General features: G+C 36.8%; 1 protein-coding gene across 1 annotated transcript in view; it reads right to left on the bottom strand.

Annotated features, from left to right (window-relative positions):
- Window positions 1–8,347: 8,347 nt before the first annotated feature.
- LOC131158178 (arogenate dehydrogenase 1, chloroplastic) overlaps window positions 8,348–23,094 on the bottom strand; it is a 43,500-nt gene continuing 28,753 nt past the window's right edge. Inside the window, exon 4 of the transcript XR_009137426.1 lies at window positions 8,348–8,435. The gene's annotated coding sequence lies outside the window, so the exon portion shown is untranslated. The remainder of the gene's footprint in view (window positions 8,436–23,094) is intronic.

The raw sequence follows: 23,094 nt of genomic DNA, 5'->3' as shown, positions 1-23,094 counted from the left end.
TGTGAACTCGCGAACTCTCTCTCCTCTCTCTCTAAAATGGTCTCCCAGCCTTCTCTATTCGATTTCGGGCTAAATTTGACCCGATTTGATGATCTGGAACCACCATGGGGTTTGTAAAATCATTCTCCGCAAGGCTGTAGGAGCAGATCATTGGATTGAGGGCTTTGGAAAATATCCCAAAATCAGGGTAAGTAAGTTATCTTGGGATTTTCTTAATGAATAATGTTATTTAAAGCCTAGGAAGTAGTAAATAAGTGTTTTTCTTAAGATTTTAGTTAGTTGGAATTTATTTTAATTAAATTAGGATTTTTGGTTCAGGGTCCAAGTGAGCAGAGTGGGTATCAGTTCGGGGATCCTACCAGTGCAACTCGAGAGTCAAGTAAGGGGGAAATTTATGTATTAAATCAGGTTTTTCATGAATTAAAATGGATTATGTGTTTTATATATATATATATATATATATATATATATATATGTTTTTATGTAGATTTAAAATGCCAACCATGTAAAACCATGTTTTCTGAGCCTAAGAATGCTTATATAGCTATGTATATGTGAAAGTAAATGGATGAAAGTGAAAAGTAATTTTCTCAGGAATTTATGTAAGAAATAAAATGTAATTTCAGTAGATAAATGTTAAATGTGGGTTGACCTATTTTACAGGAATATGTATGAAATTACTGTTAAATTGTGTTGCATGAGATTCTATGCAAATATATATATATATATATATATATATATATATATATTAAATGTATGAGATGCAGGCTAAGAAGTAAAGTATTGAAAATAAAATATGATATGGACAATGTTGCCTGTGTATGTTAAATGCAACCATGTAAATGTAAGATAGTTGAAAGACAACCATGTTAGTAAATTCTAACGCATTTCTATGTGGACTAACTGTTAGCAAATTCTAACTCATTTTTATGTGGACTAACGGATGATAGCTAAAGACCAACTGTAGTATGAAGGAATGAAATGAAAACGTTATGCAATGAAATGACAATGCAATGAAATGAAATGTGAAACGTGAACGATACAAATGGGAAAAAGTCTCTTAAAGTGAAATGCAATGCAATGTTAAGTTATGAACATGAATGAATGTGTATGATTAAATAAAGATAGAAAGAATGATGTATTATGATATTAGAAGTATTTATGTATGTAGAATATGCTATGATTTGGGCGGGGCGTACTCTTCGCTTGAGAGCTTGCTAAGAAAGGTGAGTGCACTAGTAGCTTCATATGTGGCAATAGCTGCATAACGTACTAGGGCAGAAAGAACCTACTTGTATGGGCGGGTAGATTTTCCTATCCTTAGGGCCTTTGCCGCTAAATTATTGTTGGACTGTGTGAATACGAGATTAATTTAATACTTGAGGGCTTACTGAGTAAGGTGAGTGCCCTAGTATGCTTTAGTTGTGATCTTAGGGTTGCCCAAGTATCAGAGCAGAGGGATGTTACTTGTATGGGCGGGTAATCACCCCTATCCTTGGGTAATCTCGTGGGTTAAATATTTGCATGTGATTGTTTAGGTTTAGAAAACGATTTCAATGTTATGATAATGATTTGCAAATGTATTTAAAATGATATCTTTATACCTCATGTTAGCCACACACTGTTTTAATATATATGTTTCTTCCCTTACTGAGATGTGTCTCATCCGAATATGATTATTTCTTTTCCAGGACATCCTCGAGGTTGGGCTTAGGGTGCTCGAGGGTATTTAGTATTTTTGAGAAATATAAAGAAAAATGGTATATGTTGATGATGTTTTGAATGTAAATATATATATATATATATATATATATATGTATGTTTTATGTCGTTTTATGTCTAAGGATGTTGAGGGATGAATGATTGTGAAAATACTGAAATGATTTTGGAGATATATGTATTTGTGGAAATGCAGGTGTTGGATGAATTATATGGAATTTAGATAGAGATAGTAAACTCTGGTATTACGGTATTGTGGTATTACGGTATTATGGATTATGGAGATTATGTTTATGTTTTTCGCTGCGTATATTATGAATTATGGATTATCAGGATTATATCAAGTATAACGCACTGGACCCGGGTTTAAGGGTTCGGGGTGTTACATTTTGGTATCAGATTAATGATTTTGGGGATTTTGAAGATTTAGGAAATGATCTATACCAGAGTATAGGAATAAGATAGGATGAAAATAGGAGATGAATATGTTAGGTATTGAGAAATAGGTTTGATATAGGGAAGTATGGGATTGTGTTTTGTAATTTAGAGGCGAAAATGCGTTGACGATTTCCTGTTGTTTTTCTGAAGCAGTCGACGTCCTCAGAAAAGTCACGGTAAACCTTAGATGTTTTTGTTTCTAAATTGTGAGACTAGTCCTTATATGAGGATTTTTTATTTTTATTGGGTTTAAGTTAATGATTATGATATTTGAAGTTATGATATGGAAATCTTATCTCTTTTCTATCCTATTTTCATGATGGAGTCTGGAGATGAGAATGTAGAGGTTGAAGGAAGGGAGGATTCAGTGACCTCTAGCGAGGAAGAAATATATACCTCTAAGGTGCTGTGAGGTATTGTTCGTCAAGTTAAAGCAAAAATGAAGAAGGATCCAAAGGAACAGAACTGTCTACTTGCAGGACAGGGCTACACCATAAAAGAGTTTATGAGGATGAACCCTCCAGCCTTTATAGGAGGACCTGATCCAGTGGCAGCAAAGAATTGGGTAAAGGAGATAGAGGAGATCATGACTGTACTCGACTGCACGGACGAGCAAAAGGTCTGTTATGCCGCTTTCAAGATGATAGGAGAGGCGAAGCGCTGGTGGCTTTCTGCAAAGCTGCTAGAGGATCAGAGGGTCGTAAAGATAGCTCCTACCTGGGAGAGATTCAAGGAGCTGTTCTTTGACAGGTACTTTCCTTCGTCCGTCAAAGAGGAAAAGATTGAGGAGTTCACCAATCTGACCTAAGGGGATATGACATTTGCGGAATATGCAGCTAAATTTGTCAAACTGTCTTGTTTCGCTCCATTTCTGGTCACAAATGAAGTAAGGAAGGTCGGGAAATTTGAGAAAAGCCTGAGGCGCAGGATCTACGAACTAGTGGTTGGGTTTTAGGTTCAGAATTTTTCAGAATTAGTTGATAAGGCTTCGGTGCTGGAAAAGAGTATCCAAGGCAGCACTGAGTCTGTAGAGCATAAGAAGAGACCTGCACCAACTAGTTTTCAGTCTAAGACCAGTCGAGGATCAGCGAAGAAAGGGAAGGAAGCAATGGGCTCTATATGTCCAAAGTGTAATAAGAGACATAGGGGCGAATGCTGGTTTGGCACTTTGAATTGCTTCAGGTGTGGTAAGCCAGGCATATTAGGAAAGATTGCCAAGAACCCTTGCCTATGGTATCTGCTCAAAATCAAGACCGGGGAAAACAATAGGTACCGCTTGGAAGGGGTGCTCCACCTCAACTATACACACTCCGAGCTGAGGAGGATGCCATCAGGAAAGCATGTATGAATTTATATTTAAGATAGTGATGATTTAATTTAATGAATAATGATTGAATGATTTATATGAAGATATGCATGTTGAGTTCTTATGATGGTAGTTAGTAAATGAATTAAGTCATGTAAAAGGATGATTAGTTAGTAAAATTTCGAGGACGAAATTTCTTAAGGAGGAGAGAATGTAATGACCCGGAGATTAAAATAATTGGGAAATATAATAAATGAAATGGATCAATGGATAATAAGGGAAAAGGGAAGGAATTTTTAAAAGAAAAGCAGGCCTCGTCGACGAATGTCTTGTCTTCGTTGACGAGTGCTCTTCTAAAATCGCCAACGAACACTAGTTCCTCATCGACGAAGGAATCTCAAGAGAGTATTTTTGGAACTCTAAATTTTGGCAACGAAGGTATCTTCTCATCGATGAAGTCTCTACAGTGCCTCATTGACGAATCCACGTGTATCGTCAACAAAGCTCTGTCTATAAATAGGTTGTTCTTCATTTTTCAACGTGAACTCGCGAACTCTCTCTCCTCTCTCTCTATAAAACGGTCTCCCAGCCTTCTCTCCTTGATTTTAGGCCGGATTTGACCCGAATTGATAATCCATAACCACCACGGGGTTCGTAGGATCATTCTCTGTAAGGCTATAGGAGTTGATCGTTGGATTAAGGGGTTTGGAAAACATCCCAAAATTAGGGTAAGTATGTTATCTTGAGATTTTCTTAATGAATAGTGTTATTTGGAGCCTAGGAAGCAGTAAATAAGTATTTTTCTTAAGATTTTAGTTAGTTGAAATTTATTTTAATTAAATTAGGATTTTTGGTTTAGGGTCCAAGTGAGCGCAGTGGGTATCAGTTAGGGGATCCTACAAGCGTAGCTCGAAAGTTAGGTAAGGGGGAAATTTATGTATTAAATCAAATTTTTCATATATATATATATATATATATATATATGTTTTTATGTGGATTTAAAATGCCAACCATGTAAAACCATGTTTTCTGAACCTAGGAATGCTTATATAACTATGTATATGTGAAAGTAAACGAATTGAAGTGAAAAGTAATTTTCTGAGGAATTTATGTAAGAAATAAAATTTAATTTCAGTAGATAAATGTTAAATGTGGGTTGGTCTATTTTATAGGAATATGTATGAAATTATTGTTAAATTGTGTGGCATGAAATTATGTGCAAATATATATATATATATATATATATATATATATATATTAAATGTATGAGATGTAGGCTAAGCAAGTAAAGTATTGAGAATAAAATATGATATGGACAATGTTGCGTGTGTATGTTAAATGCAACCATGTAAATGTAAGACAGCTGAAAGACAGCCATGTTAGCAGATTCTAGTGCATTTCTATATGGATTAACTGTTAGCAAATTCTAGCGCATTTCTATGTGGACTAATTGATGATGGCTAAAGACCAGTTGTAGTAGGAAGGAATGAAAGGAAAACGTTATGTAATGAAATGACAATGCAATGAAATGAAATGTGAAACGTGAACGATACAAATGGGAAAAAGTCACTTAAAGTGAAATGCAATGCAATGTTAAGTTATTAATATGAATGGATGTGTATGATTAAATAAAGATAGAAAAAATGATGTATTATGATATTAGAAGTATTTATGTATGTAGAATATGCTATGATTTGGGTGGGGCGTACTCTTCGCCTGAGAGCTTGCTGAAAAAGGCAAGTGCACTAGTAGTTTCAGATGTGGCAGTAGGTGCATAACGTACTAGGGCAGAGAGAACCTACTTGTATGAGCGAGTAGATTTCCCTATCCTTAGGGTCTTTGCCGGTAAATTATTGTTGAACTGTGTGAATATGAGAATAATCAAATACTTAAGGGCTTGCTGAGTAAGGTGAGTGTCCTGATATGCTTTAGTTGTGACCTTAGGCTTGCCTAAGTATTAGAGCAGAGGGTGCTACTTGTATGGACGGGTAATCACCCCTATCTTTGGGTAATTTCATGGGTTAAATATTTGCATGTGATTTTTTAGGTTTAGAAAACGATTTCAATGTTATGATAATAATTTGCAAATGTATTCAAAATGATATCTTTATACCTCATGTTAGCCACACGCTATTTTAATATATATGTTTCTTCTCTTACTGAGATGTGTCTCACCCGAATATGATTATTTCTTTTTCAAGACATCCTCAAGGTTGGGCTTAGGGTGCTCGAGGGCATTTAATCTTTTTGAGGAATATAAAGAAACACGGTATATGTTGATGACGTTTTGGATGTGAATATATATGTTTTATGTTTTATGTCGTTTTATGTCTAAGGATGTTGAGGGATGAATGACTGTGAAAATACTAAAATGATTTTGGAGATATATGTATTTGTGGAAATGCAGGTGTTGGATGAATTATATGGAATTTAGATAGAGATAGTAAACTTTGGTATTACGGTTGATTACACGCTTAAACTGTGTAATTAGGCATTTTAATTCGAGTATTAGAGTTTATAGTTTAAATTAAACGCCTAATTACTTTCAATATTTTAACAAAGTAACCTATTTATAATTTCTGAGTTTCATTGAACAATTTATGAATTTTTGGCAATTTCTTATCGCAGGAAAATTCTCGAGAGCCAAAACCGGCACCAGTTCGTAATTCATACATAACTTTTCCATCCGAGCTCTAATCGAGACGAATCAAAATTATGGGAAAATCTGAGAAAGAGGTCTACAATTTTTGTGTTTTAAGTTTTGAGAGATACGGACTTTAATATGGTCTAAATTGCACTTGTTTGTTAGGGGATAGAAACTCAAAATGGAGCAAACAAAATAAGAAATTGAAGAAAGAAAAAAAAATGTGGGCCGGGTCCATTGATGTGACCCAGCCATGCAACTTAAGAGGCGCTGGGAGAATTATTTGGGCCTGACGTGAAGGGCTTGAGGGCAGCCGAAAACAAGGAGACAAAAAGAGGAGTGCTGGGCCCAAAATGAAGAAAAGTAAAGGGGCATTCGGCTAATGACAAAGCTGGGCTACCGTGGGGATTTTGTGGGCTGTACATGGCTGGAATAGGAGATTAATTTAGGGTTCTTTTTGGAGAATAAGCTAGGGCAGCAGGGCAGAATGGGGAGAGGACAATAACAAATCCATGTGTAGCATTGAAGAGAAGAGGCAGCGCCTCACGCAGAGGCTCTCCATTCCTCCAACACGACTACTCTCTCTCTTTCTCTCTCTCTCTCTCTCTCTCTCTCTCTCTCTCTCTCTCTCTCTCTCTCTCTCTCTTTGAATTTAATATTTGTTAAGGGTTATTCTCATTGTTAAGTCTTTAGTTTACTTTTATTTAAAGTTAATGTCGCGATTAAATTTTGGTTTAAGTTGATTAGAGTGTAAAGTTATTCCATTGTTGAAAAACATTTCTTATTAGATTAATTTCTGCTTTACTCCATCTTTTACTTTCTCTCTCTCTTGAATTTGAATACTTGTTTGGGTTATTGTTGAATCTTATTTGAGTTGTTTTTATTATTAAAGTTGGTTTGTTTTTCTTTTTAATTAAAGTCATTAAATATAGTCTAAGTGATGCTTTGTGTTGAGTTTGCTTGCTGCATTTATTTAAAATTAGTGTTGGATTTAAATATTTGTTCAAGTAGTGTCTTAGGTTAGTTTATTATTGAAGGACTTTTATCTAGGTTAGCTTAGTAATTTATTTGTTTAATTATATGTTAGTTATTCTTGTGTTTATGCACGTTATGTTCTTGTTTTAGGTTTTAATTTGTTTCAATTTCATCACGAAATTTCAAAACCCCCAAAAATTTCGAATCTGAACCATGTTTTGTAAAATTTGTTATCTTATTTTTTTTTTTTTGTTTTGCACTAATTTAGAACTAATTTGCATTCCCCGTGGAGACAATCTGACCTATTTGGGCTAATTATTACACGACATAACTCCTATATTTGGGATAGTCCTAGTGCTGCTCATTTTTAGAAGTGAGTCAATGGTATTGTAGTATTACTGTATTATGGATTATGGAGATTATATTTATGTTTTCCGCTGCGTATATTATGAATTATGGATTATCAGGATTATATCAGGTATAACGCATCAGACCTGGGGTTAAGGGTTCGGGGTGTTACATTCATAGTATATCCAACTTTTGTAAGAATTTTGGCAAAGTCTCCTACTAAAATTAGGTATATATACACATTTCTGGTCACACTTGGTAAAGGATACAAGTTTGATATCAAAATAATGACAAAGTTTTTTATAGCATTCATACCTAAAATTAAGCATTGAGTTATTATATCCAACTTTTGTAAAAAAATTCGGTAGAATCTCCTCTTAGAATTGGGTATACCCATTTGTGATTGCACCTGTTAAAAAAGACAGCTTTCATAGCAAAACAATGACAAAGTTTTTTTACAACATTCATACCCAGAATTTATACATTCATAGTATGTCCAAATTTTGCAAAAAAAATAAATAAATAAATAAAATTGAAAGAGTCTCCTCTTAAAATCGAGTATGCTCATTTCTGATCGCACCTATTAAAAAAGATAACTTTCATAGCAAAACAATCACAAAGTTTTTTCACAACATTCATACCTAACATTTATACATTCATACTATATCAGTAGTATTTCCCAATTATGGCATTTATAATATTAGTCAAGTTATTAACATTGTTTGACAATTACATATACATATTAGGGAACAATAAACAAGAATTCCCAACTATAAAAAGGTAATACAAGTAGATATGGAAGATAACATATACGAATGAAACTAATGTACAAAAAAGTATATACAGAATTACACATAAGAAATACAACTATGTCGATCCTCAAGGGTCGCACTTAGGTCATCTCCTCTATCATGTAGGCTGCCGTCTGCATCCTCCTTCTCCTCTCTAGTCATCTCCCTCGACTCTCCTGCCTCGTTGTTGTCTTGTGCCTCTACTATGTCAGGCCTGAGGTGTTGTGAAAAACGAATTGCATAGCGAAATAAATTGATCTTACAGCACAACACTCAATGGTGAAATATACATAAAACACAATCACGTAGATTATAATGAAAACAATAACAATAGCACAAGGAATTACGTGGTTCAGCCATGCCTGCATCCACGGAAGCAACTGGCAGTGTTTTTCACTATCTTGTGTCCAAAAGACATGAACATCTTAGAGTTACAACATATACAACATATATATAACCCTCTTAGAGGTTTCCCCTCAAAACCCAACCTATCCAACATCCCAAAATTCAAAATTCAAAAACCAATGTTGGTAACTCAAGCCAAACCGTTGACGGTTTCAGACATACTGTCAACGGTTTAATACTGAAAGAAAAAAGTCGATGAAACAGACTCATAACCATTGACTGTTTCACTTCACTAGGCCAAACTGTTGACGGTTATAGGGAAACCGTTGACAATTTCCTCCTACAAGTATCAACTGCTGTTTTCTTCCATGTTTTCTCATTGTACATGCATTCCACTCAATATATGAGCCACATATGACAACAATCTCCATCTTGGCGAATATATGCCTCTTAGGAGAAAATTGAAAACATAAACCCATTGCTCCACCTAAGACAAAAATTTGTATTGGTTGGGACCAACTGCCATCTAGCAATTGGAGATAAAAACCAACTCCAAGCAATGCTTGAACTTTTTCGTAGCAGCTTCGGCTTCTTCCATGACCCTGACTTAGTTGTAGATGTTACAACCAGAGACTGTACCCTGAACTTCCAACAAGTAGGCCTTCCCACAATAGTAAGCACATACCCCGTTGTAGACCTTATGTCATCAAAGCCCCATGCATAGCCCGCATCCACAAATCTTACAACTGACAGATCACTCTGTTGCAAGCCAAAACATTCCATTGCACCATCATAGGGGACCTTTGAAATATCCCGAACATCACCGTCTGTCCTTGGGGACCAAGCGGTAGAAAATTTACATTGATTCTCCACAAAATCACCCTGACGCGACAAACAAAATCTCCTTGCAATTTTGTCCACAAAGCCACCCTGAGATAACCCCAATCTCCCTGCAGCTCTGTTCTTGCGAATCTCCAAACCAAAATTCTCCTTGGTTGTGCCCAAAAATTTCATGTCAAAACCTTTTCTCAATAGAGTTCCCAACTAATTTGCCTCAGTAAAAGTATTCCTAGAAAATAACATGTTATCCACAAACAATAGAAACATCACCCCTTTGCATGCTATCACCCTCTTCTATCCTAGAAGTTTCACCAACTCCCACATCTGATTCATATGCAGTAATTCCATTTCCTCCACCATAACACTTATCCATCTATTTTTCCCTTTGTTGTGCACAACATCTTGAAAAATAGTAGGAACCTTGCTAGTAGTAATGAATGAATAAAACACCAGAACATCAAATTTACACCTAAGTGGTGGCCAGATAGTGCATCTGTGTCCATTGTGATCCTGCAAGTTTTCCGAGCTATAACTCCCTGCATTATGAACAATGTCATCTCTGCCTTGAGTCTCTAACTCCACCTGCATCACATGTTCATTGCTGCTGTAGTTTTCTGGCATCTATTTCCTTCCTTTACCTGAGTACGCTTCACCATGAATTTCTCACCAAAAACCTTGTCTCCACTAATCACCACCTTGTTTGCCATTGGATCACCCAGTTTGAACCCACCTTTCTTATACCTTAGAAATATGTTATGTCTGTACATTACACAAGCTTATATCTCACCTCATTAGAAATGTGCACGACTGGACATCCAAACACTCTCACACCGGAGTGGTCTACCACATAACTTGTCCAAACCTCTCCTGTACTCTCCTATCTAGTGATACCCTTGGCGATTGATTAAACGTTAAACACGTCACACTCACTAACTTCACCAAGAAGTTCTTTGCAAGCCATGTATACAACCCGTCATGCTGCTCACAAAACTCCTTAAATAAAAATAGCGTACTCAATACCAATGTCTGACCTAAGAATCTCTCCCCCGGTTTGGTTTTTCACCTCAGCCACAAGTTAAACCTAGCAAACGTATTGACTTGTGCTGTATGAAGTACATCAAGACCTTTCGTGATAAACCTATGAAATACTTATGTCCACCCCGTGATGCTATCCTCACCGGTACCCAAACATCTGAATAAATGTAATTAAGAATACCCTTCGTCTTGTGTGTGGCTGTTTTACACAAAAGAGTATCACCTGACTCAGATTCTACAGTTGCAACTCCACCTACAACTGTGGTACCCTGTAGTGCATGGATATTTCCCGCTAACTTCTATCCCTTCATCACCATCAAGTCGCCTTCACACACCTTCATTATCCCACTTTCAAACTTATAACTATACCAGTTATAATCTAAATTGCCCAATGAAATCACATTCTTCCGTAGATCTGGTACATGCCTTACATCACATAAAGTTCTCACAACCCCATCATACATGTTAATTCTAATATTTTCTATTCCAATTATTTTGCATACAACATCATTTCCCATTAGAACATAATCAGAATTAACTGTTCTGTAGGTGTTGAACCAATTTCTATTTGGTGTCATCTGATAAGAACATACGAAATCTAGGATCTAAGAATCCGTGAGGCATTCTAAACCCGATGAAACATATAGCATATCACCATCACTGCTCCCTAAGTCTTCTTCCACTACATTTGCAGCCCTCTTGATTTTCACAATTCCCCTACTTCCACTTTGGATACTCTAGTTTTATGTGCCCAATTTTCTAGCACTTAAATCACCTTATGCCCTTCTTCTTCCCGAACTGTAACCGAGATCCGCTTCGAGACTTGCTTCTCCCACGTTCCTAGTTTCCCTTTACTACAAGTCCTTCACCATGTGAAATTTCATCGCAGGCCATCTTTCTTTAATGAAAACCTAACAATGCGCTTGTTACCTCTTCCAAACTCAGGCTTTCTTTGCCCCATGTTAGAATAGTAACCAAATTCTTATACGTGTGAGACACAAGTAGGAAATTCAATAGCATCAACACATTGTATTGATTCAAATATGAACCCTTCACCATTTTAAGCCAATACAAACTTTGCTTAAGAAATAATTTTTTTGATAAAGACTTAGACATATATCGGCTTTCCAGTTTCTGCCAAACTGCTACCAAAGAATCTTCATCCATGACGTGATATAACACATCATCAGCCAAACAGAGTCTGATAGTCAACACGACCTTTGCTTCCAACTTATTTCATCCATGCTTTTCGGTTGAACTCCATATAAAGCCTTCACTATACCTTACTGCACTAACAGATCCTTAACCCTTCTCTGCCATAAACCGAAGTTTTTCGTTCCATCGAATTTAATGACATCGAACTTTGCAGAAGAAGTTCCAGAGGCCATTACAACAATGCTCTAATACCAATTTGTTGATAAAAATGAATTGTACAACGGAATAAATTAATCTTACAACACAACACTCAAGGGTGAAATATACAGAAAATACAATCAAGCACATTATAATGAAAACCATAACAATAACACAAGGAATTACGTGGTTCGACAATGCCTACATCCATAGGAGTAATTGGTAGTGTTTTTCACTATCTTATGTCCAAAAAACATGAACATATTAGAGTTACAACATATACTGTAGAGACCCGAACTCGTAAATAAGGAAAAAAAAAAAGGAATTTCAGCAGGGTTCATCGACGAAGCCAATATATTCGTCGACAAAATCCCTTCAGTCCCTCATCGTCAAAATTTAAAGTGTCATCGATGAAGAAATACCGAGCGAACCAAGAAACTATTCGGATGGGGTTCGTCGACGAAGGCGCTGCTTCATCGACGAATTTGACTTGGTTAAAGGCTCTATAAATATCATCCTTAGTTGCTTAAGGGTTAAGAAAACCCAAAAGCTCTCTCTCTCTCTCTCTCTCTCTCTCTCTCTCTCTCTCTCTCTCTCTCTCTCTCTCTCTCTCTTTACGATTCTTTGCCATTCGTCGTCCGTTTCAACGATCGGAGGTTTCTACAGGGATTAGAAGGAGAAACTCTACAGTTATAGCGGATCAGATCGTCGTTTTGAAGATTTTCGGGATTTTTTCAAAAATCAAGGTAAGGATCTAAATTCGTTTTTGTTAGAATTGGTGTATTCCCAAGAGGGGGGTGAATTGGAATTTTAAACTTTTCTCTTAGGTTAAGTCAGAAGTCAATGCGATTTGGTAACCTAGGGTCTTTCTATACAATCCCAAATGCGCAGATAATATAAGATGCGAAAATTTAAATCATGCGCATCATTCACATCATAACATACACGTGCGATAAATATAAAGTACGGAAGTATAAACAGACATACGATATGTTATTGGGGTTCAGCCAACTGTGCCTACATCCTCGCCTCTAGCTCACAAGCCCGAGGATTCCACTAATGCTCACTTAATGGGTGGAGCGACATCGATTACAACCAGGTCAATTAGCACAGGGCTGACCTCAACCTTTACAACTAGGTCAATTAGCGGGGCTGACCTCAACCTACACCTTAACAAGATGGTGCACCTAACTTTCCCAACCGGGTCTAAGCCAATCCGGGACTATTTCACAGGGCTAGTCTCCCTTTTTAGGCCCGTGCCTGGAAATACAACAGTATGTTCACAATCAATGAAATTGGTACAATGATTATGCTTTCAAGTAAAGCAAATATGTACCCAGTTACGTGCAATCATATACACCACCAATAAGATATAATAAGTAAGCTCAATGTGGTTTAATATATTAACTCCCAAATATATTTGTAGTCGATGTAATCAATGCGTGAGAGTGCAATCACTATAATATTTGTATCACAAGATGTATTCAATCTAAGTGCTCAAACAAAGATATTAGCCAAACAATATATATATATATATATATATATATATATATATATATATATATTTCAATCAGTAGATTTTCTCAATCGTATGATGCTCAAGTAATGTATATGTTTGATTTTCAAAAAGAGTTTAATCTTTGTATTCAGCAAATGATATATAAATCAATGAATATTGCAACAAATATTTTACCACACAAACAAATATCTTTTCGAAGGTATGTTAAAATAAATCACACAAGATAATTGAAAATGTTTAAGAAGATTTTTCAATCCAAAAACAAATACCAACTTCACAAGATATTGTAATGAATATGCAATACTCAGAAGTTTAATGTAAGTCTTCTTAGGAGAGACTTATCAACAAAGTCCCCTGAGAATACTTAGGTTTGACTCTCAAAAAAATCGTATCAAATAATCACAAATCAAGGAGAGCAAACCTCTTGATCAAATAATTACTCAAATTAAACTTACGAAGAGTTTTTGCAATGAGAGAAGGCAAGTATGAGTGAATGGAGCTTAGATATGAGTATTATGGATTTTGGGATTTTAAAGGTTTTTTCTTAAACAAGCTTGCTAATCCACCACTAATTATTCCAAATGAAGGGGTATTTATAAACTTCCCTATAAATATTGTTAGGGACATGGTTGGAATAATTAGGAAAGTTTTAACAATATTTAATTAATTTAACCTCGTTTAAAAAAGTTCACCACGGTAAAAAAATGGGTCCAACTCAAGAGCATCAGTCGACCAGAACAAGTTCGGTCGACCCAAGTTCTTGGGGTTCGGTCTACCGGGCAAGAAATGACCTGTGAGTTCTGTCAACCGGACTTGTATGTCCAAAGGCGATTTCTTATTTTGCGAGGTTTGGTCGATCGAGACCATTTTGAATTGAGCTGGTCCGTTGACCAGACAGTTGAGTTCCCATACGTGGGAACTCGGTCGACCAGGTTGGTGCAATACAAAAATCACTCGGTCGACCAGGAGGTTAATACGATAAAGTTGACTTCATGGAGGTTCGGTCGACCAGGGTCAATTGAACTAATGAAGTTCGGTCGACCGGGACCAGAATGAACTACATAGGTCGGTCGACCGGAATGAACTACATAGGTCGGTCGACCGAAGGTGCACATTTTGTGTATTTCGGTCCTATTTCATTCAACAATCACCCTATTCAAGTGTCTAACACATACATGTGAGTGTGTGAGTGTCCTAGGGTCATTTATAGTTCTTTTTGGAGACATTGAAAAAATCTGACGTTTTACTTATTAAATCATGCAGGGGATACATGCAATTATTACAAGCCATAGAACCTAATTACTATTACAGACCCTTTGCATAAGAATGAAATATAATACAGTAAAAATTGGGTCTTCAACTTCAATATTCTCTTTGTGCATTATGATCTGTCAATTTGAGTTCCCGCACATAACCTCAAACACTCATTAGATATAATGAATATTTGTCATTATCAAAACCGAGTGTGACCTATAAGGTCAACAACTTTCAATTAGGTAGATCTGTAGTAAATAGGATTATATTGAAGTCATGTTCTTCGATTTTTAGGTTTTGAGGTTTTCGTGTCATAGTTTTGGATCAATAAGCTCGTGTTTCAGTTTTCGGGATAAAAGTAAGGGGATTTGTTTACATCAGCATTTTTAGAAAAACGAAACCACACGATATGTAGCCTATGTTTATATGTACTTATAGATTGCTTATTTGCAAAGTTTTACCAGGTATAAATGTCGATTCTTACGGTTTTCACGATTTTACGATTTTGACAAAAATGGGGTTTTTGGCATATGATCTCCGAATTTCTTAAACTACTTTATTTGTACTAAAACTAAAGTAGGAGATGCTTGAAGCTCTTAATAGCAGCATAAAGGATATTTTACAAGCCAGTTTATATTAAATGTATATTTGGTCAAATAAGTGTGACGTATGACATGAATTGAATCTCTATTGATTTGAGATGTATGTATATGAACTATGGGGACTAAGGCTCCAAGTGATTATAAAAAATTTGCGGAAAACAGGTGCGGGTAAGATATCGTGCCAAGTATGAGAAAAGGGTAAAACCGAGAGGTTACGAGCTAGTTTTTACCACAGTATGAATGTAACTATGCATGAATGAGATTGTGAAAATACTGGAATTGCACAGGTTATTATGTTTTAATGTAAATTATATATATGATATTGGGACCGCAGCTTGTCTCAATAGTATACTATGTAGGCTTGGTACTGTTGCCAAAACAGAGGTACAGTGCAACCACACGTAATTATTGTTCAATGTGGATACCTAGTAGTAAGCTTGGTAAGAAGGGCCACTGGTCAAAAGGGATCAGGGTGGCGATGGCCAAGTTGGATCGCAGTATGTTATGATGCCTGACGATGCCTGTACGTATAGGGCTCGATTAGTGTTTTCTTATTGCACAACCCTTGCCACAGGGAATTACTGGCATAGTTATGATAGTTTTGAGCTGGATGGTGTTTTAAATATGCATATACATGATTTAAAAGCTTTACTGGGCAAAGTCACAGGTTTGAGTACTGGGCGGAGGGATTGTAGACTGTATGGGCCTGTACCCTACTCTAACCTCGGGAACTCTCACTTGTAATGATGTTGAGTTATCTATTAACAGGAATTTATATATGTACTATATATATACATATATTACTGTATTAAGAATGTGCAATCTATGTAATTGTTTTCAAACGGGAATATAACTGTACAGTCACACACTGATGCAATATCTTCCTCCTTACTGAGAAGTGTCTCATCCCAATCTTACAACCTTGTTTTTAGGAGCTACAGGAAATCAGTCCTAGTCGTCTAGAGAGGTTGTGGAGCGTAGAGTCCTGCTAGTTAACAAAAGTTTCTGTATGAGTACTGGGTTGTTAGCCTGGTAGGTTTTGGGAATGTAATATAGTTTATGTTTTACGTACGGTTGAATATATGTAAGGAACATTTAAATACTCTGGTATGTCTATTAGAATCCATATGAATGATTTATCTTTTCCGCAATATATGTGAGCACAAATCATTATGAAATACCCGTATGTCCCTATTTATTGGCGGGTAGTTATGTATGTTCATAGGATTTGTACAGGAAATGTATGTATGGTAGCACTCTGGGGCCGTATTAAGGGCCGGAGCATTACATATACAACATATATATAACCTCTCAAAGGTTTCCCCCCTAAAACTTAACTTATCCAACGTCCCAAAATTCAAAATTTGAAAACTTTCACTAGTAACCTAAGCTAAACAGTCAACGGTTTCAGATATATTGCTGACGATTTAATACTGAGAGTAAACGGTCGATGAAATATATTCATAACCGTCGATTATTTCACTTCATTGGGCAAATTGTCAATGATTACAGGGAAACCGTCGATGGTTTACTCCTACAAGCATGAACTGCTGTTTTCTTCCACGTTTTCTCATTGTATATGCACTCCACTCAATATATGAGCCACATATCACAACATGAGGTACTGCATTATCATCCATATGAAGCGGATGGGGAAATGACTAATGTAATGAGGGGGGACAAGAACGTGTGGGAAGGACCGATGTATCCATTTCCTCTGAATCAATACTCTCATTAGACATAAAGGGTATGTATAGGGTGGTGGAGAGTCATAAGGGTTACTCCTAGATGGTAGGTCATGGGAAGGAGGGGAGGATGAAGGTACATCAGCAATATACCATGTACTAGTGGATGGTGCAGCCATATCATGTATAGTTAAAGGGCTAAAAGGTCCCAACTCTCTAAGAATAATGACTACTACAAAATCTCCCTAAGTCGGGCCTGGACACTACTATCTGCACGCCGAGCATGTCCTCCACGAACTAGAACTCCTCGGCCTCCAACTGGTTTTCATGTAGAGGGAGGAGGTCCAAGGACATGTCCTCATCATCCATGTTCATGGACAATCATCAATCCATCTCTTGCCAACCCTTGGACAGACAAATCTCGTGAGACTAGCTCGACCTTATGCAATATGTCAGCTTATAGTACAAACAAAAATATAGTCAGTACATTTAAAAAAAAAATTATAGCAATACTAGAACATGTATGGAAATGTATACTTACGAGGCTTATATATACAACCGTTGTCCTATCCACGAAGTGTTGTGTGATGGACCTATATCTTCTAAAGTATGGATCCTTTGGATGCAAAGGAATGCCCTCCATCTCTCCATTAATGATTTTCTCTCTATGATCCTCCCATAAATCCACATATATCCTATGGAATGTCCTCCAATCATTCACCTCTTGACTGCAACTGTCAATGTGATGCAGGTTATACCCATGAACCTGTACCCTGACGTGGAGAAGGGCTCGGGAATGCCCCGTCGATAGCCGAACTAACATAATACTTGGTTAGGGAAGTACCACTCAACTATATGAAAGCATATGAGTAGCACTTGATCCATTCACAAGTTACTTCTAACTTGACAATTAGAGAGTAAGTCTTGTATGATGTCATCACTATATGGCATCTAAATAAACTACGCATAAGTTCAAAAAGGTCAGCCAACTCTATATACCATATGAGAAAATAGGGAGAAACATTATGTGTTATGCACTTAAACTTTAATTCATTATAAAAATACCTTACGCTCTTGATGCATGTCCATATCGAACTTGAATTAGGGCAATGTATGATGGGCGATAGAAGAAACCCTTATGTCATCCCTGCACCTATATAACAAAAGGTGCACACAAATATTAGAGTGTGGCCACCATTAAGTTCTAGTTCATATTTTAAAGAAGAAACTTCACCAGAACTGTAGTTATAACAAACTTGTACGCAAGCGATAATCGATCAAGAGGACAACTGGCTGCATCCCTCTAAACCTGCAACACACTCAAGTGAGAAGGTGTCATGGATGGGCATCTATCTCATGGGCATTTCTAAAGAAGGCGTAGAGGATTGACAATATCCCTTTGAGATAGGTGGGTGTGTGGCACGGTATATCTCTTTTTACAATCATGCCAATGTCGCAACACCCCAACTTTAGGAACGAACCTGCTTCAAATCCTCCAGTAGTGGCAGGAACATCAAATGCACACAACTACCTGACATATCGTAGAATAGAGTGTTGCATATCAATCTTAAAATGTGCCCCAGGTGAAAAAAAAAATAATAGTTTGCTCTTCTGCATTTGCTGGTAACTGACTAAACTACTTTTGTAGAAACCTCATCTTTATACGGGAACCAAGTATTGCAACATCAGATGGGATAACTCCTAACATGAGGTGGCATATATGACAGACCATCACTTGTCCCTGCTAGCCATGCTCACTATCTGCTGGTCCACATGTATAACCAATGATGAGCCTTTCGTCAATAGGAAGGCTGAACAAAATAGCCATGTTCAATGACGTGATTGTGATCTCACCATGGAGGTGGTGAAATGTGTGTATCTATGACCTCCATTGTTCGACCAATGCGGTCACTAGATGTCAGTCGAGCTGGATGTGGTGTCACGCCCCGAACCTGTAAGTGGGTCCTAGGTGTGAATAAAGTAACCTAACCTATCTTTGTATCAATTTAAAACACACATGATACGATACAAAAGAGGGTCCGACCCTGTGGGGTGAACGGATGCCCACATACATACATATAACCATCCATACTCATCCAAAGTACGTAGAGGAATACGATCTTTTATACATAAACAGTATCATAACAGAGTCTATACAAGTTAGGATATACATTCCCATAATACAAAACATACCCCAGGTGTCTACAAAAACCATCTCGACAACCTGGATACAAAACCCGTACCTAGTAGGTACTAGTAGTAGCTAATGACACCCCCGCTTCCAAAAGCTAGAATGCTAATTATGGCTACCTGAAGGACCCGAAAAAGCATTGTACGTACATTCGGGGTGAGACACCTCTCAGTAAGGAAAAAAACAGGTTATATCAGTGTGTGATATACCAGTGTTATTTTACTTACTTCATAACACTATAAAATACGATACAGTTCGAAACATTTACATACAGTTTCATACGTATACATATAGTTCCATACAGTTCCAGTATTTTCACAAAACCATTCCAGTACATACGATACCCAAAACATACAGTCAGCGTCATCACACTAGTTCGCAACTACACAAGGTCACCTCGTCTCACAGCGATTACATTGCTACATACACAACTACGCTACGACGACCGAGGCCCATAGTGATTTCATTGCTCCATACACAACTACACAAGGTCACCTAGTCTCACAGCGATTACATTGCTACATACGCAACTACGCTGCGACGAATCAAGCCCAATAGTGATTACATTGCTACATACGCAACTACACAAGGTCACCTAATCTCACAACGATTACATTGCTACATACACAACTACGATGTGACCACTCAGGCCCACAGTGATTACATTGCTACATACGGTGTAGAACACACCCTTCAGTGACCAGCCGGAACATACTGGTGATATTTCACACCCCAGATATAGAGATGGCCACTCTCGGCCATGGTAGTTAACCGATACATGGCTGTTTTACAAATCTATGGAATCATTTTGGAACTCACGTTTCTATACATTTCAGCGTACGGTAATTAGCTGCCACATAACTGTTTTATAAATACCTGGAACAAATACATACAACCATACATACCATACTTATTTGGTTTACGGCAAATCATATCATTTACAAATTCAAGTATACAGTTTATGCAAATATGGATTACGGTCACCTCAATAATACAGTTTCAATATAACTAACAGTTTTCCAAACCAAATAGAGATGATACCCGAAATCCCCAATTTTCCCGAAAAATGTAACCCGAAAATCTCGCATTTTTACCCGATAGATTTCCCCAAATAAGTAGCCAAAACATACATACAATCGTAGCTTACAAGCTTACCGATCCCGATTTCGAAAATGAACTTATATAAACAGAATCCCCTTACCTTAACCTGAATTCCAATTACGAACTCTACGGTCCTCAAAACTACGAACTGAGATTCCAAAACCTACAAACCACAGTACAGTATATGCTTACAATCCGTACTACTACACATATACTGAATTAGAAACGAAAACCGAGCCTTACCTCGATTTTAGACCGAAACCCGAAAACCTCTGAAATGAGATTCTGATCCGCTAAAAACGTAGAGAATCCTTTCCTGATCCTCGCAGTATCGTTGGATTTACGCACCGGGCAATAATCGATAAAGAAAACTAGAGAGAGAAAGTGTAGGGAGAATTCTAGAGAGAGAGAGAGAGAGAGAGAGAGAGAGTCAAGGGAAACTTAGTCCCAAAGCAACCCAAAATCTCATTTATAGCACCTTTGACCCAAGTAGATTCGTCGACGAAATGGGGTCCTTGTCGACGAATCGGCAGCCTCGTCGACGAGCCAGATATTTCACATTTTCCTGGACCTCTCGGCATTCACTCGTTGACGAGCTTCTAAATTTCGTCAACGAGAAGCCTTCAACCTTCGTCGACGAATTGTGGCCTCGTCGACGAAATCTATACAATTCCATTTTTTTACCCCTCTTTTACATAATAAATTCATATATCACGGTTTGGGTTCTTACATGTGGCCAATCCATTATATGTCGTAAACCCCAATATGCGGATACACTTGATGATGTGTTAGTCCACGTCAAATAGTCGCTCTATGAATTGTGTCCACCTCGACAATATAGCAGCTCCGCATGACCGCCTACCTAGGCTTGGGCAGAGCGATGTTGATCGCCCAACCTCAGTACAAACTAATTGATCCATACTAGATTGATGCTGCAAAGAAGAAAACACGAATAATAATCGTTGAAGTTGTTTAACCCTTTAATAGTTTCCTGCTCAACATTCTTCTCATCTTATAAATCGACATCGTTTGTGAAAGTCATCCCCTCGTCTAATACAATATTTGTAATTGCATACAAATTAGCATCTACATTCCTATATTGCTCATCCATATCATACGCAAACATTCCATAAGAAGGACGCTAAAATGATGTTCTTGGGCATTCGTCCAAATTCACATTAATCACATCTTTCCCACCAAATACTGAGCTCATGTACTGCTAATCCATGTCATACATAGACATTCCATAAGGAGGTTTCGGTTAGGTGTCCTTTTGCACCAGCAAATATTCAAGCATGAGCTGTGTTTGTACAACACAATGCCCATATCGTAATCATATTGTATAGGAACGACCTGGAAGAATACTGTATCATTTAGCCCTGTCACATGATATCTCACAGTAACCCGTAATGCATACTGATTTGGATCAATGTGAAGATATTTGTATATCTTATCATACATGTTGCTTAATTTTGTCCTCTTTCCAATTCTTATTGCTCTGATTGGCAAAGTACTATTATCAAATCCATATGCTCTTGTGATCATTTCCCCCTAGATACAATATGACAGTAATTGAAACACTATTTGAGCTTCCTCTCGTTTGGAGCAATAGTCTTGAAAGGAAAAATACCTATGAGAAACACATAGCCCTAACTTTCAGAATTTGCTTCATTATAATCAATTGTCTTACATATCAAGATAATCATATTCACAATATATGCATACATAACACTATACTTTATCCCTTAAGAGCTCATGAATTCCACTTTAAACGCTATTTCCACCCTTAATATTCTGCAATAGTCCTTAACTGCAATGTCATCATAAGATAAATTGTTCGCCTATATTAGACTAAAACTTCTAATTTTTAGCTCAAACCAACATGATTATCATCAACTGCTCTAGTATTGTAGCTTAAGTCCACACAAAGTTGAACACTTCAAACTGAACCATTAAGTTCGTACTTATCATCAAATAGAAGAACAAATTAGCCAACTTCACTAGTTCAACTATCAGTTATTATGTAATTGACACACAACTACCCAAGTGAAAGGGTTTGACTACCCCTTCAACTTCTACCATTTGGATGATGATGTCAGTCTCATGTAATTTTTCATTGTTATTTGTTGTCCATATTCCTCTCCTATATTGTTTCATGTTCTTAAGCTCACTTATGATGATATAATAATTTAGCTAATGAAACAAGTTGGATTCACTTCAAAATTGCTTACTACTAATTGTTGTGAGAATTGTATTTACAACACTTCTCTTGGACTCATTTGTAAATTATGCAAATGAGCTTCAAGGCCTTTGATGGAAAGGTTTGGTATTTTAGGAAGTTTTTGCAATCTTTAATATATTATTTGTTTTATTTTTTCCTATCATTGCATCATTTTATAATACAATTGTACGTAACAAATAATCTAGTAGATTATCTTTGATCTTTATGATTATCTGATGATTTCATAATTTAAATAATTTACTAGTATGTATTTATCTAATTTAATGATTTGAACTAGATTTTTTAATTGGCTTTTAAGTGTGGCATTTTATTAATTAGTACTTAGTATTTTCTATGGATTATTCCCTATTTTTTGTCCTTAATTTTTTGAAGAAATTTGTGCTTTACCGTGATCCTAAGAGGGGGGGTGAATTGGTATTTTAAAATTTGTCTTCTAGGTATTCCTCCTAACAGCAGTATGTTCACAAGCTTATGGTCAATCTAGTACAAGTAATATAAATATATCAGAAATTAAGTAAAGCAGTTTAATTACTCACTCACACACCAGAAAGCAATAAAGATAGTGTGACACACAGATATGTTATCGAGGTTTGGCCAACTGCCTACGTCCCCACCTTGGCTAACCAGCACAAGGATTATCGCAATAACTTGCTCACTTAAACGGGTGGAGCGGCACCTATACAAGCCAGGTCAAATTAACAAAGGG

This window comes from Malania oleifera, chromosome 6, assembly GCF_029873635.1.
Source record: "Malania oleifera isolate guangnan ecotype guangnan chromosome 6, ASM2987363v1, whole genome shotgun sequence".
Lineage (NCBI taxonomy): Eukaryota > Viridiplantae > Streptophyta > Magnoliopsida > Santalales > Ximeniaceae > Malania > Malania oleifera.
This window is presented reverse-complemented; position numbering and strand designations above follow the sequence as displayed.